Source organism: Melospiza georgiana, chromosome 12, assembly GCF_028018845.1.
Source record: "Melospiza georgiana isolate bMelGeo1 chromosome 12, bMelGeo1.pri, whole genome shotgun sequence".
Taxonomy (NCBI): Eukaryota; Metazoa; Chordata; class Aves; order Passeriformes; family Passerellidae; genus Melospiza; species Melospiza georgiana.
Genome location: NC_080441.1, coordinates 1,910,949 through 1,927,220, shown reverse-complemented (window position 1 = coordinate 1,927,220; position 16,272 = coordinate 1,910,949).

Below are 16,272 nucleotides of genomic sequence, written 5' to 3'. Positions count from 1 at the left end.
GTGCATCTGGGATTGGGCTCATGTGGTTGTTTCTAATTAATGGCCAATCACAGTCAGCTGGCTTGAACTCTCTGTCCAGCCACAAACCTTTGTTATTATTCCTTTCTATTCTTAGCTTAGCCAGCCTTCTGAGGAGAACCTTTCCTTCTATTCTTTTAGCATAGTTTTAATGTAATATATATCATAAAATAATAAATCCAACCTTCTGAAATATAGAGCCAAATCCTCATCTCTTCCCTCATCCTGAGACCCCTGTGAACACGGTCACAACAGACCAGGCAGGATCTGAGTGTGGGCACTGTGCAATGTCATCATTTGAGAATATTTTAAAGATTCCAAGTAACTCAGTTCCTAAAGCTTCTTTGACAGAAAAAGTCACTCACAGACAGAAGGGACAGAAGCCTGAAAGTGCCACAGCTGCCGTGCCCCTGGGCTGGGAACTTTGGTTTGAGAGCCAAGCAGCAGCAAAGGGCAGGAGCAGCTTGTGATGGAGATCTGAGGCTTGCTGGGGTTGCTCAGATTTTCTGCTCTGTGCTGACAGCACAGAACTGGGAGATAAGAGCACCTTTGTGATGTGCAGGCAGAGCTCGACACTTCTCAGCACTGTAAAGAAAAAATAAGTGGTTTTGCTTTTCTTTTCGCACTGGCAGTTGACTGGGCTCTTGAGAAATGGGGAGGAATGGAGGAGAGGAATTGCAGGAATTTTAGAAATGGAAGTTAAAAGTGGAGAATTCAAGAGGACTGCAGATAGGAAGGGGAGTAAAAAGGGCTGAGAGGAGTCTGGTATTTCAGGAGGGAGAGGTGGGGGACCCATGAGATTCTCAGAGTGCAGCTGACAGAATAAACATTGGGGAGAGCAGAATAAAGCTCAGGAAAGAACACAGTAGAAGGAATTTTTTAAATTTCAGCAAGGAGAAAGAGTACACCCACAGAATCTTGCAGAGTCTGGATTTAGAGTTGGACAACAGCAGAAAAATCAGCCACTAACAGAGTCACACCCAAAGTCACCCCCTGCCAGGGAGGGGGTTATCATTTGATGCTGCTCCTCTAGAATGAGTTAGATTATTATTATTATTGTTATTATTAATAATATTATTATTGTTATTATTATCCAATATTTAGCTGTGCTTCTTCAGTGAGAGTCAAATTAGAAATCCCTTGAATTGTTTCAAATTATGAAGTGACCAGAAGTGGGTTAATCTGGAGTACAGATGATATTCAAGACCTAAAAACTTGACTGAAAAGCCTCTGCAATATGCTTGAAAAGAAAATAAAGCCATTTTTGTCCAAATGTATTCTGGAAGCTGCCTTAAACAATAAATGTTTCTGATCCTAAACTTGCTAAACTGTCAAAGAATTTGGACACTCTGTGCAACATCATAATCTAGGAATATTTTAAAGATTCTAAGTAACTTCATGCCTAAAGCTTCTTTGACAGAAAAAGTTACTTATTCAAGTTTCAGTTTTGTATTTCTGTGAAATTTATCTTCAAATATTTGACTGAAGTTTTGAGACGTCTCTCTTGATTTCGTGAGATGTGAAACGTTTAATTAAAATTGACTTAAAATCTAAAGAAATACAAGGAGAACTGGTTCAGATAACTTAAACATGGGGTAGGGAAAGACTTTATATATTTGCATATTTTATTGCTGGATATAAAAAGCAATTTTTCAAATAAATGCCAGTTCTTCTGAGCCTTCCACATTTATCTGCAGAAAGATCAAACAGAGTATGAAATTTCAGAATGCTCTGACTTCTTAAGCTGCACTAAAAATATTTTAGTTCTGGCTGTCCAATGTAAGTTACTGGAGGATGCTCTGTGATTTAATTGGTCTCTACTGGTTTTATGCTCAAAGGACAGTTCCTTTCACATAGCTGGCAAAACTCTTGTTAGAAAAATAGCAATCAATATCTAAGATGGTGTTATTAAAGGGAAATCTTATCTTCTTTGTCTAGCTCAGTTTAAATTTTTATACTTTTTTTTTCAATTTTAGTCACTGAAATAAATTTTAAATTATTAATGCTGCTCTGTCTGTAATTTTATGCCCTTTGTTGTCTCCTAGAACTGATTTCAATATGGGGTGAGAGTTGCTGAAGGTTAGATTGACATCCTTTGCCATTTCCCAGCCAGAATTCCCACCCACCCCAATGCCTGAACCTCTGAGAGCAGCACCAGCCCCCTGAGCTCTGGGTGCACCTGCACAGAGTTAATAAAGAGGATTTTAATGCCTTAAGCCATCTCCCATTTAAACCTTCCCAGCTGCTCAGAGATGTGTCCTACTAAAAACACTCCATGCTGTCCAGATATGCAGTGTTATGGGCTATAAATCATTTTACAAGTGATTCCTTATCTAGATTTTACTGTTTACAGATATCTGAAATCCGCCATGAGTCTGTGCATTTTGGACCTGGAGCTGTATGTATGTCACACCCCACACAATCCCTGATGTGACAGATTCATACGCACAAATTGGTTTAGTTGCCAACACCCTAAAAGCAAAGAGAGATTGATGATATTGAATCTTGCCTGCACAAAGGGTGATCACAGAATTATGAAGGTTGGAAAACATCTCCAAGGTGACCAAACCCAACCTCTGGGAGATGGCTCAGGGGGCATGGCGGTACTGGGGCAAAGTGGCACCAGCCCCACTCATTTATTGAGCACACCCAGGGTTTGTGACTCCTCCACCTCCCTGGGCAGCTCCTCCCAATGCCACACCGCTCCTGCAATTAGGGAATTTTCCCTTTTATCCAACCTGGTTATTGATTTTTACTTATAAAAAAAAAAATAAGAGAGAAGGTGATTATTGAGTGATTCTTTACCTAGTGAATTCAGCCCACTACTTCCAGTGAATGCTGGAATAATCATTTTTTAACAAGTGGAAATAAAGGTGTAGCAGGAGGGCAAAGGAGCCTGCAGAACTTCAGATGTTTTTGGCAGGTGGAAACTCATTAAAACCGCTCATGCTTGAGGAGGTGGCAGAGAGAGTCTCTGCTGCTCTTGAGACAATGCTCACAGAAATATTCCTGTTTCATCTGCCTGATAAATGGTGATCTTGGAAAAGAAAGTGGTTCTTCTGCAGGCAGCTGTGCAATTCAGAGCCTCACACTTCCTTTCTGCGAGCCCCATAAAGATGAAGTCTATTGCCTCAGACATTTACAAATCAAATCTTTTCATGGCACTAACTGCTGCTGGAGAGAGGCACAGATGGAAAATCCCTGCCTGGCTCTGAGGGAGGGCAGCAGCAGCAGGGCAGAGCCTGCACCCAGAGCCCTGAGCAGCACCTCAGGATGGGATGAGCTTTGGGGCTGGGAAACAGCCCTGCACTCCAAATAATGAACAGGGACACAACTCCAGCATGGCTAACTTGTCATAACTCCTGCACTTCAAGCCAAAAACTGTGGCGGTGTTCACAGGGGTTCCTGGACTGGGGAAGAGGATCTGACTCCATGTTTCCGAAGGCTTGATTTATTATTTTATAATATATATTACATTAAAATTATGCTAAAAAAGAGAAGAAAAAGATCTGATTAGAAGGCTGGCTAAGCTAAGAATAGAATAGCAAAGAATGATAACAGAGGTTTGTGTCTCAGACAGAGTCTGACCCAGCTGACTGTGATTGGCCATTAATTAGAAACAAGCACATGAGACCAATCCCAGATGCACCTGTTGCATCCCACAGCAGCAGATAACCATTGTTTGCATTTTGTTCCTGAGGCCTCCCAGCTTCTCAGGAGGGAAAATCCTAAGGAAAGGATTTTCCATAAAAGTTGTCTGCGACAAAAAACCATCTGTCCATCCCCCTCTGCTCTGAGTCCAGCTTCCTGATGCTGCACTGCAGAAATGTCTGCATTTGGGGGTGGGATTGCTTTTTAAATTACTATTACTACTACTACTACTACTATTATTATTATTATTATTATTATTATTATTATTATTATATTTTATTTTATTTATGGAAGCAGAGGCGTTTCTTTTTGCTGTGTGCACACAGCTGCCAACCACACATTTGTGGAAGGGCTGAAGGTTTGAGGAGGCTCTGGGAGGGACAGGGCAAATCCCCTCTCTGGATTGCAGTTGTTTGTTTTTCAGCCAGTGCCACTGGACATGCACCTGCATAAAGCTCCCACACACTTTAATAACTCAGAGGTTTTTAATTAAAATGAAATTATAGCAGTTCTGTCAGTCTCCTCCCTCTCTGCGGAAGTAGATAAACTGACTGAATACTGTTTTCTTTTCTAGTCTTAAACTGTAATGCTTCATAATATCAAACCACCAGCAGAGCACTCTCAACTAAAACAACAATGTCAATTTGATTTTAGTTTAATCTAATTCGGGACAGAGCTTAAATCTTATATAACACATATGGCAGTCTTTATTTTTATCTTCTGGGAAACTTATACCAAGAGTTTGAAGCAATTTAAACTTTTAAACTGAGAATGATGTCAACCCAAAGATTGGTCAATAATGGGACAAAAGCTGATTTTTGATCCCTCAGCAGATCTGGAATTGCTTTCATGAACTGACCTCTAGTTTTTTATTTTTGAGATCTAAAGATGTGAGTGGCATCCTGATGTCAGTGCATAAAGATTTTTTCCTCCACAAAAGCACAGCATGTTAAAATTCCAAGTGATAGAGGAGGGTTTTCTGGCATGTAGCAGGAAACATTGTGAGTGACTCCAGCATGGTTTTCCTCTTGTCAACAAGTTAATTTGAAGAAAAATAGCTGTGCTTCCAAAATAATAGTGTCTCCTGTCATAGAATTGCTGAACACTTGGTTCTGCTACAAGGATTTTTATTAGAGAGAAGCAAGACTAATTTACAAACATCAAGAGGCAGAATGTGATAAACCTGGCTGTGCCTGGATGTTTAGAGAATCTGCACTGTCAGTTTAGCTACAAATGTGCTGTGGCAGTCAGGAACACTTGCCAAACTTCACTGCAGCCAAAGCCCACTTGGTATTCTAAAAGGATTTCTTGTTTTTCTGAGACAGACAAAGGTCATAAAGTCTGACTTGATGTAGTGTACATCTCCATCATCTGGGTATTCAGAAGACAGAAGCTGAAGTCCTTAAAGTCCACTGCAGCTATTCAGTTACATGGGTTAGAAATGTACACTTGAATTTCTTTCCTGTGGCATTCTCATCTGAGATGTGCAAGGGAGGTGGAGGGAAAGAATGCAGCAGCAGTAACGGACTAAAAAAGCTTTTAAGCTGATCCTGAAAAGAAATATATTGCATCTGTCCATCAGTCACATTGCCCATGACCATTTTAAAAATTCTAAAAGTCCAATACTTTTTTGACGGTGATTATCTATAAATGCGTATTGCAATTCACTGCTTCATCCACTATTTTGGAGACAAAATATTATGAATTCATAATTGTCCACAGCACGGCTGGAGACCCACCTGAGCTTTGATAATGAAAAATCCCCAAATTTCTGTAACACTGTCAGCACAGCCTTCAGCAATTTGCCTCCTTTTGTATTCTGGAAACAGCTACAAAAACTCATAGTGTGTGCTCCTGGGTCTGGTTTTCTCCTTTAATTTCTCCTTTCTCCTAAAAAGAAACACATCATTATGGCCTCCCGGCCACCTTTGTGAACACAAGCTGTTACATCTCTCTCTTTCTGTCATGGATATTTTTTCAGAACTTTCACATGGACTTTTTTTATCATTGTTCACCTCACAAGATCCTAAGGCACCTGCTGAGGTATTCCCTGTGAACCCCAGTCCTGGTGATGCAAACACTGAATGGCATTTGCAGTGCAAAGCTGCTTTAATTTGTTTCCTCAGCAGCAAATCAGAGGGTGGAATTTTAACTCTAAGGACACATTCCAGAAAGAGATGGAGCTCTGCTACCTGTGCTGCATGTAAATGAGAGCCAGGTCTGTGACTGGGGGCTGAGCACAGGGTAACCCTCACCTCTGAGTGGGACCCTGTGTTTATCAGAACACATGTGTGTCCCAGCTACAAATCAGCACTAAACTCCACAAGCCGAGGCCTCTTTGACTTGAAACAGCTGCTAAAGGCAGAAATCAAACACACAGAGGCAGAACCCAGTCCTGGCACGCTGCACTGGGAGCTTTCAAACACCACCGAGTGCTTTTACCAATATTTTTGCTTTCACTTTCATCACTGTAAAGGCATTACACGATTCCCTCTGAAAATAAAGCTATCCAAGGAAGATGAAATCAGCGAAAAATCTATATCTGAATGCATTATTTGGCTGTTGCCTCAGAGAACAGCTCATTGCTGCAGTGCTCTAAGGGGCCACTCTGTGCCTGCATTGCTAATGGCACAGCCCTGCTCTCTGCAGCCTCAGACTGCATTTCTGGGGTGACACACACAGCCTGAGCACCCTGCTCTGGTTCCACAGGAAAACGTGGAGAGTGCTCCAATGGCACAGCCCTGCTCTCTGCAGCCTCAGACTGCATTTCTGGGGTGACACACACAGCCTGAGCACCCTGCTCTGGTTCCACAGGAGAAGGTGGAGAGTGCTCAGAACTCCCAACCTCAGCATGTCCACAACAAATCTGCTTGGACAGAGAGAACCAGGGAAGGGGAAAAAGGAAAAGAGAAAAAAAGGGAAAAAAAGAAGGGGGAAAGGGAAAAAAAGAATGGAAAATAGAAAAAAAAAAAAAAAAAGGAAAAGGGGGGGAGGGAAAATGAGAAAAAAAGGGAAAAGGGGAAACAAAAGAGAAAAAAGGGACGAAAAGGGGGAGAAAAATAAGGGAAAAAAAATAAGGGGAAATAAAGGGAAAAAAGGAGAAAAAAGGGGGGAAAGGGGAAAAAAGGAGAAAAAAGGGGGGAAAAAGGGGAAAAAAGGGGAAAAAAGGGAAAAAAGAAAAAAAAGGGGGAAAAAGGAAAAAAGGAAAAAGAGGGAAAAAAGGGAGAAAAAAGGGGAGGAAAGGGGGGGAAAGGGGGAAAAGAGGGGAAAAGGGGGAAAATGGGGAAAAAATGGGGAAAAGGATTTCCAGTTAATGCAGAAGGGAGCTGCCACCTGGGACTGGCACATGGGGCCGTGTCATGGTCAGGGATCTTTGTCCTTGCTGGGCAAGGACAAGAGTGCCCAACCTGTGCCAAGGCATCACCGTCCTTACAGGAGAAAATTTTCCTAATATTTACTTCAAACACATATATTCACCCTTACAGGGGAGAATTTTTCCTAATAGCAACTTCAAACCTCGTCCCTGGCAGTTTGAAGCCATTCCCCCTTGTCCTGGCACTATATGCCCTTGTAAAAAGTTTCTTGATGAAAAGTATCTAGGCAAAAATAATTTCGTTTTTCTCCTGGCTTTCTCAGTTTCTGCTAAGCCGAGGTTTTCTGAGGGAGAGGACAGGAATAGACATTAAATCAGACCTCAGATCTTCCTCCTCTCACCCCTTAATGAATGCCATGGAACCCAGCCTGCTGGGTCTCTCGTTATCAGGTAATCATGCTGGACTTAAAATAACTTCACTTCTGAAGCTTTATCAGAAGCTGACCTTTCCTTAAAAACTTTTAATAAATTATCACTTTCTTATGAAACTCATCTTGGATAAAGACCTGGCCAAGGGTTTGTCCATGGACTTTTACTTTGGACATCAGCATGGATGTGAATCCATGGTTACACACACACTGTCCTTCAGCACTACTGACCAACCAGCAGTTTAGTTTTATTTTCAACCATAGGCTTTTTTCTGATCTTTTTGAGTAATTAAAAAGCTTTGGGAGCTATAGATACAGGCATAATTAATAAAGCCTTATTTATGTATGTAATTTGGACCACTGTGTGTCCACGGAGTGTAAAATGTGGACACACAGTGGTCCACTGTAAATGGATGTAAAATGTGTAAAAAGTGTAAAAATCTACATCTCTTGTCATGCCAGTCTGACAACAGAGGAGCAGTTTCAGAGCTCTGCCACTCCTCTCACATTCTGTTTACAACAGCAGCCAGCCTTTTTCTGCTTTATATTTGCTTGAACAGTTATCTGGCAAACCTGGTTTGTGCTTTTCTCACGTGGCAGGCAAGAGAACCAAGCCACGATTCTGCCACAAATAAACACCTGAGAGATTTAACCTCTGGCCAAGAGCTGTCTCAGGATGGATGGCATTGCACACGCCTGTGAGCATCCCCAAAATGAACAGAGTCTGCTCAGGAAGCTGGCAATGCATCACACAGAAATTCCCAGCTGAGGAGAATTCCTGGATAATCCCCACAAACCCTGCCAGGATTCCCTGCACAGCCCTGCCCTGCTGGACACCAACACAGACCTCCATAGGAGAGGCAGCTTATTCTGAATTAATGAATTTTGTCTGACTCTTGCTCCTCAGAGGTAACTCTGCTTCCTCACTGCCCCACAGCTCAAGAAGCAGTTTCCAGTGTAAATTCATCCCAACCCACGGCATGTGCTGGGGTTTGCAGGGGCACCAGGATGAGGGAAGAGATGAGAATCTTGACTCCATGTTTCAGAAGGCTGATTCATTATTTTATGGTATTTATTATATTAAAAGAAAATTATATAATAAAACTATACAAAAGAATAGAAGAAAGGATTTCATCAGAAGGCAAGCAAGGAATACAAAAGGATGATAAAAAAATCTTGTGACTGACCAGAGAGTCCAAGACAGCTGTGATTGGTCATTAATTAAAAACAACCATATGAGACCAATCAAAAATGCAGCTGTTGCATTCCACAGCAGCAGCAGATAATTATTGTTTAAATTTTCCTCTGAGGCCTCTCAGTTTCTCAGGAGAAAAAATCCTAGCAAAGGATTTTCCAGAAAATATGCCCATGACAATGGCATTTATACTTGTTCTCTGCTAAAAATCAAACAGCAACTAACCCATGAAACATAACAAACAAAAAAAACCCACACAACCCAACAATCCACTTTTTCTGGAAGGGAAGGTCTCATTTTCAGGCATTTATCCTTCAGAGACTGCTTTGGGCTGCAGTTTGACACAGAATTGTCCGGACCTGTGGTGGGTCAGCCTTGGCTGATGGGCAAAGTGCACCCAGATCCTGGCTCAGCCTCCCTCACCTGGACTGGAGTGGATAAATGGGGAGAACACAACCAGGGAAATTCAGGGGTCAGGACAAAGACAAGGAGATTCTGCAGGTGCACCCAGTGCAGCAGCTCAGCCTTCTGTTCATGTGCACAGTGCACAGAGAATTGTTATTTTGACCTGACAAACCCAGAGTCACAGCCCTATCAGTCTTTGTTATCAGCTTGTCAGCCCCCTAATAAATACATTCCATCATCTCTGTGGGAGTTTCACTCATTTAGATGGTAATTCCTCTTCATAGGTATGTTCTACACCAGGTGCCAAATATAATCATCTACAATATTACTGGGGATGTATTTTAACACTTCTCATGTCCCTACACTTGTGTGTGGTTTTATTATGTAGAAAGTGTCTGAATTTAAATTTCTATGTCCCATCCATGCAGGATATCTTCCTCTTGAAACTTGAAAACATTACTGCACTTCTGAAATGTGACATCACGACAGAGTAACAAAAATTTATCTCAAATCCAATTAAAATTTTTTGAGCAGCCTAAGCTACCATTAAACATTTTTTCTCCTGGTCTGTTTGTGAAGTGTCCCATGAGCTTGGTGCTGCAGTAGAAGTGATTTTCGAATATTTTTTTTCATCTGAACTTGAGATATTCAGGATGTTTCTCTCCAGCCTGCCAGGCAGTGCAAATGGCTCTGCAGTTGTCTCTCCACAATCACAGATTGGCCCTCTGGGAGGGAACGGGGACCGAGTGAGAGCCTGGCATTAATAAAAGCTAGACAGGCTCTGCCACACTTTGTATCAGACTCCCAATCTACAAATCTGGGCCAGATCTTTCCCCAAGTACTTCTGGAAGCTTTTCTGTCCCATGTGTTGTAAATGTCTAACAAGGAACAGCAATTTTAGTTGATTTTTTAGTTATTTTAGTCAGCCTGAATACAAATTTTGCATAAATAGAGATATTTAGAACTGTATCTATAACTTTAAGGGTTTCTTAAAATAAGAATTGTTTGAGCAATGCAAGCACAATCTTTTTCAGATTTTAAACAGAAGCAGAATTTACTGTAGAGGACTTCAGCCTGTAGCAAAGGGGGAGAAGGGAAGGGGTGTTAGCAGTATCTGCCACCATTGCCAGAATTTTCTCCTGCAAATCCATAATACTTCAGGTCTGAAGTTTTCTGAAGGACAAAGCACAGCCCCTATTAATTCCCATCTTAAAAGTTCCATCTCCAAAGTCTGTCTTATTCTTTGATGTGTAAAAACTGAAGTGCATCCAGGATGAGGACTCACCTGTGAAAACATGGCAATTAGTTCTGCATGAAAGCAATCAAGCCGAATTCAAGAAGGAGAACAAGCTCTTCTGTCTCACAGACTGTCCCAGAAGACCCTTCCAAAAGGATGATCAAGAATACTGGGAAATATTTAACAGCAAAGGAATAGCTTCTTTGAAAAATAAAAGAGTGGTCCTCAAATCACTCAATTTTTGGCCTAAAGAGTTAAAAACCAAAGAGTAGAACAAAACTTTAAAGTGTTAGGTCTGGAAAAAATGGAAATGAGCTGGAATTTGTATTCTGAAGAAGAGCTAAAGTAGAGCAAGAGAAGAAAACAGCTGCTTCAGGAATACAAACACTAAATTTATGAATGCAGAGAGGACAGTGTGATTGAGCTGTTTAATGTATTGTGTAAAACTGTTGCCTAAGAATATCTAACCAGGAAAGCCAAAAACTGAGTCCAGGCTGGACTAAGCCCATCAGTGGGTTACCTCCCTATTCTTTTTGATTATTTTTCAATTATTTCTTTTCCTGCTGATGCTCAAGCCTGGAAAACTGTACTGCAATAGGGAAGGGCCTCAGCAGCAGCAGTGGCAGCCCCAGGCAGGGCTGGGTCCCTGTGACACTGAAGGGACACCTGGCCCAAGCCAGGCCCACCAGGTTTGCTCCACATCATCCACCACAGCATTTAATTCTTGCATTGCATTATTACACAGCTCACCTCCTAAATGGCTCCTTCAGAGCAACAAGGAGCAGAAATGCTAAAACCTAACTCAGATGAGAAAACACAGATTTAATTCCAATAGTGGAAGAAATGCAATGTAACCAGGGAAATCCAGTAACAGGGCTGTCAGGGATGTGGGGAGGGATTCTAATATCACTTTCTCATTCTTATTTTTTGCTTTCTGTCTTGAATTTGATTGCTTTAATCACCCTCATAACGATAAAAAAGTTACCCTACACATAATAATGTATAGGCTAATATAATATTTTCTATTATTTGTATATATTGTCTGCTACTTGCCCTCAAACCAGCTGAGCAGGTAAAGGAAGAAGGAGACTTTTGCCATTCTGGTTATCTGTTGCCATTCTGGTTATCCTGACAGGCTCTGCAGGTCTGTACCAGTGGCAGAGGCCTGGACAGAATTGGAAAATATTAGAATTAGGATTAACTAATGAACACAAAAGGCTAGTGAAGCCTTGTGGCCCTACAAGCATGTGTGTGTGTCACAGACATATTTTATGAAAAACTTTTTCGTTAAGATCTTTTCTCTTGAGAAGCTGAGAAGATTCAGCTTCTCCATGTTTTGCTGCTTTGGAATGTGATTTGGAGAACTGTTTACTTAGCATGTGAAGTTGTTTTTACTTGATGACCAATGACAGCCACCGGTGTCGAGGCTGTGAGGAGTCACAGGATTTTATTGTCATTCCACTCCTCTCTATTCATTTCAAGCCCTTCTGATGAAATCCTTTCTTCTGCTCTTTTAGTAGAGTGTTAATAGATCATTTTCTTTCAATGTAATATATATAATAAAATAATAAATCAGCTTTCTGAAACATGGGGTCAAGACTCTCATCTCTGCCCTCCTCCTGGGACCCCTGTGAACTCCAGCACATCTGTGTTCACACACACAACCACACTTTGCAGCACCGGACCAGAGATGAAACCAGATGAACTTTAACTCCCTCAGCAGAGATTCACCAATACAAACCATCCTCTTTCTATTGGCTGTGGACAAAAATCTAAAATTAAAACCAATTCTTGTGACTGTTTGCTGAAATAATCAGTTTCATTCTTGTTTACAATGACTCCAGCACATAAAAGAAACTGCTGGATCCATTATCAGTTCCACTCTGCTTGCCAGTCTCAGCTATTTATGATGCTAAATTATACAGCCCAAGTGCAAAACCAAAAGTTGCCAAAAATCAGGGAACTCATAAATTGGGAAAGCAGAAGAGGTAGAAGGGATGGCTAATGCCATTAGAAGCAATGGCTAAGCTCCTCCAAAAGGATAATTCCATGTGCTGTTCCACAGGTCAATAATCAACACGTTTCAGCATCTGAATATCATTTAGCAGGCACTGTCCTGTAACAGCTACTGTCAAGCATACTTTTTTTTTTTTGGTCCTATTGCAATGATTTCTGGTTGTAGGATGAGTCCCAATTTCTAAGAGTATACTGAATTGCAAAAAACCATTCTGCATGTTTTCATTTAGATTGCAAATGAAGCAAGGTGCTTTTATACCATGTCCTACTTCTCCCTAATGTATAAAGTCCCTCTACAACTACTTATCTTATGATTTTAATTTAAAAGATAATCTTCTAGAATTAATATTAATTAATATGACTTTTTTGTATTTCCCTACTACCCTCCTCACTCTCAGTTGCAAGTTTGCAGCTGGAATGGCTCAGCCCCTCTGCAGGGCTTTATCTTCCTCACAGATAACAAATCTGTGCCAGCTTGCTCAATAATCCCAGTGGTGCTCAGTTACTCAGAACTGCTCCATCTGTGTGTCCATCCGTCCGTCCATCCATCCATCCACTCTGAGCGCCTCTCCCACCTCTCCTGAGGGATCCACATCCCAAAAATGCTCCATCCAAAGCTGCCCTGCAGGCAAAGGCAGCCCCAGACCTGCCTGGAGCCCTCAGGTGTTTGCTCACCTGCTCTGGTGCAGTTTTGGCCTCTCAAGTCAACTCTGCTGCTGCCAGAGATGGAGGGAGACCTGCAAAGGGGGTGCAGCAGGAGAAAATGGAATTACTCACTGGAAGCAGTCTAACAAAAGTGAATAGAAAGCAAACATTTCAGGCAGCAAGGAGAGCAGGTCAGAGATCAGCAGATTCCATCAGACTGATGAGTTCAGGTTTCTCTCCACATCCACAGATCTGCCATCTCCATTGGTTTGCCATTGATAGGCATTGAGGCAACTCAATTATTCTATTATTGAAATTAGATAATGAGATAATTACAGAAACTTCCTTTCCAAGCTCATACATGCTCCACTGACACAGGTTGCAGAAATATTCCTGCCAAGAATTTTATTATTAAATGTGAACTTGCTTCAGCAGAGATGCAGAAATGCCCTTGATTCTTTGTCACACATCTGTGCAGCTCTTTTTTGGTTCAGCACAAAGTTCAAACATGGGATGTGAATCAGCAGCTAATCATTTTCCAAAATATTTGCCTTATAAAAATTTCCTTAGAAGAAATATTCTCTTTTAACAAGAGATTTGTTGAAAAAGCTTTACTCTTTATTTTCATTCTCATGCTTTACTATGCACAACAAATCAGTTTTTAATGAAAGATGGCAATAATATACTTACAAGTTACATAAACCAATGGACTGTGTTTAATGAATAACCCTTGGACAAGGTACCAATGTATTTTAGTAGTTAAATTTCCAGTAAGATCAACATTCCATCACACCAATATCAAAGCTGCTGCCTTGAGCTGCTATTCAGGGCTGGGACATTTGTGGGAGCTGAAGCTGCTGCCTCCCAGTTGTTTGTTACCATTATTTACCATTATATATACCATTATTTATACATATATATTCTTACATATACCATTATTTATATATTTTTTATGTATACCATTATTTTCTTTTGCCAGAATGGGATGTGCTGAGGCAGCAGGATGTTCAGTACCAGGATTCCCTCATCTGCCCCAGGGCACCATCAGCCAAGTTAACTCCAGTCCAGCTGGTCCTGCACCATTCAGTGGGGAATCCAAAGGAATGGAAGGATTTCTTCTAAAGAGTAAGTGTTCAGAGCCACATGCATTTTCTAACATGGTAAAAATAAATTTAATTATCAAAAGGACTGCTCCAACACTGAGCCCGTTCCATGGGCAGCAGTTGCTCCCAAACAGCTCCAGCGTGGGTTCCTGGCCATGGCATTCAGTCCTTCAGGAACTGCTGCTGCTGCTCTGTGGGAACCTTCCAGAAGCTTCCACAGATCCTGCATCCCCTTCTCACCAAAACCTGGCCGTGCACAGGGACAGAGGTGACCCAACATCTGCCATGTTCCAAGAGCCAAGCAGAGCTGCCAGGAGCACTCAGAGCTGGGCCACGCTCAGTCCCCACCATCTGGAAGCCTCTGCCCAGAGGCACAAGATTTGTCCCCAGCAACTGGAACCTGCAGAAGGTTTGGATGTCTTTGCATCATGCAAATGCACTCTCTTTCTGACAGAGCAGTAATCCCCAATTACAGTCCTGACTGCAGGAATATGCTGCTAAAAGCATGATAAAGGAGAAAAAAAAAAAACTCCTATTGAGAGAACATCCTTGATAAAGCAGCAGTGGCCTGATGTCAATTAGGCCTAGGGACATACAGGTTTTTTAATGTAAGACAGAACTGCTGGTTTCAGTCATACAGGTGGATTCATTTATAAATGCTGACCCTGACATATAATTTTCAATAAAAGCTGTGCTTTTCTATCTAATTTCCATCGTTCAGCTGAGACATTAGCATTTCTTATTCAATGTTCTTCCCTCTCAAGCATTACCTCAGATTAATTGGCACTGTATAAAATAAGTTCCTGGGCGCACAATGGTAACCATGGTAGCCTCCATCCTATCTTCACAATGCATATGCAATTCAGTCCTCAGGAAAACATAATTAGTACGTAGCAGAACACATTCTCTCCAAACACATCACCGTGCTAAGAAATGCACTAAATCAAAGCAAATGATGCCCACAGCCTCCACCCAACTGGGCTCCCGTTGCTGAGCAGTTACATTACAAATGAATATACTCTTAAATAGTTTTGCTGCAGCATCCCCAACTTGCACATTGTGCTTCTCTCCCCGCGTTTGCTCTGCTGTCTGGCCAAAGGGTGGCAATGTTCTCCTGGCTATCAGCAGGATTGCACTCCTGCAGGAGCAGGAACAGCGCTTTGCAGCCAAGGCAGAGAGCTGTGCATCATTAACTGCGCTGCTAACTGGGTCCCAGTGCATCAGCACTGACCCCTTCAGCTACAGCAGCAGAAACATTCACACACACTTTGGGCTGGTACCCAACGAGCTGTGGGAAGGCACATTCACGTGGATCTCCTTACGGGGGAAATTAAAAAGCATAAGCAGCTCAAAAAAGCAAAGAGTGCTCTCTGTTCCTTATCACACACAATCAGGCCCTGCTGAGGTGCTCCTGATGTGTTTGCACGGGGCAATCACTGCTCTGCAGGCAGGGAGAGGTTCCACAAGCCTGCCTGCCCAGGAAGGGCCACCCAGCCCCTTGAGATTGCTCCAAAAGCTGATTTAACTCGTTTGAGAAGCTTCCCGTGGCTCCTCTGGGGGTTTGCCACTTGCGAGGATTGAAATAATCTGAAGCAAACATCTGCAGCGAGGCCTTACAGCACAGCCACAGAGGGTGGCAGTGACACAGCAGCACGGGGCAGGCTGGGCAGCTGGCACTGCTCTAATTAGTGCACAACAATCCCCGAGTTAATGGCAAAAAACGGGAATAATCGCATGGAGAATAAACTGCTGCCCTTGTGCTGGACCCACCCACTCCCATGATAACCATACACAGCCTGTCCCACACCCAGACATCCAGCCAGATTCCCTAAGACACTAAAAGAAAAATGATGTTTTTCCTGGAAAAGTTACACTTAGAGACCCACAGAAAAATACCCATTTTCAAATGCCACTAGCTATTATCTGTTGAATTACTGTTAGCTACAAAAAGCAAAATAAGAACCGCTTCTGCACAAAACAGGAGCAACAAGAGTAAGGAGGCATCCAAACCTGTCCAGGATTGTTGGTACTTAGCAAACATGAAAGTAATTTAGTTCTTCATCTGAAAAAATATTGGTTTGTTTACTGAAGTGTTGAAAAGGCTGCTTTCATTAAGCCTGGGATATCAGTGTGTCAGATGAAAGCAGGCCTATTACTACACCTGTGGTAAAAATTCCAGACAGCTGGTTTTGGACCCCAAATCAACCTAGCCAATATAATATCAAGTAGTTGCCTGGTAGTAAACTCATCCCAGAATTCTC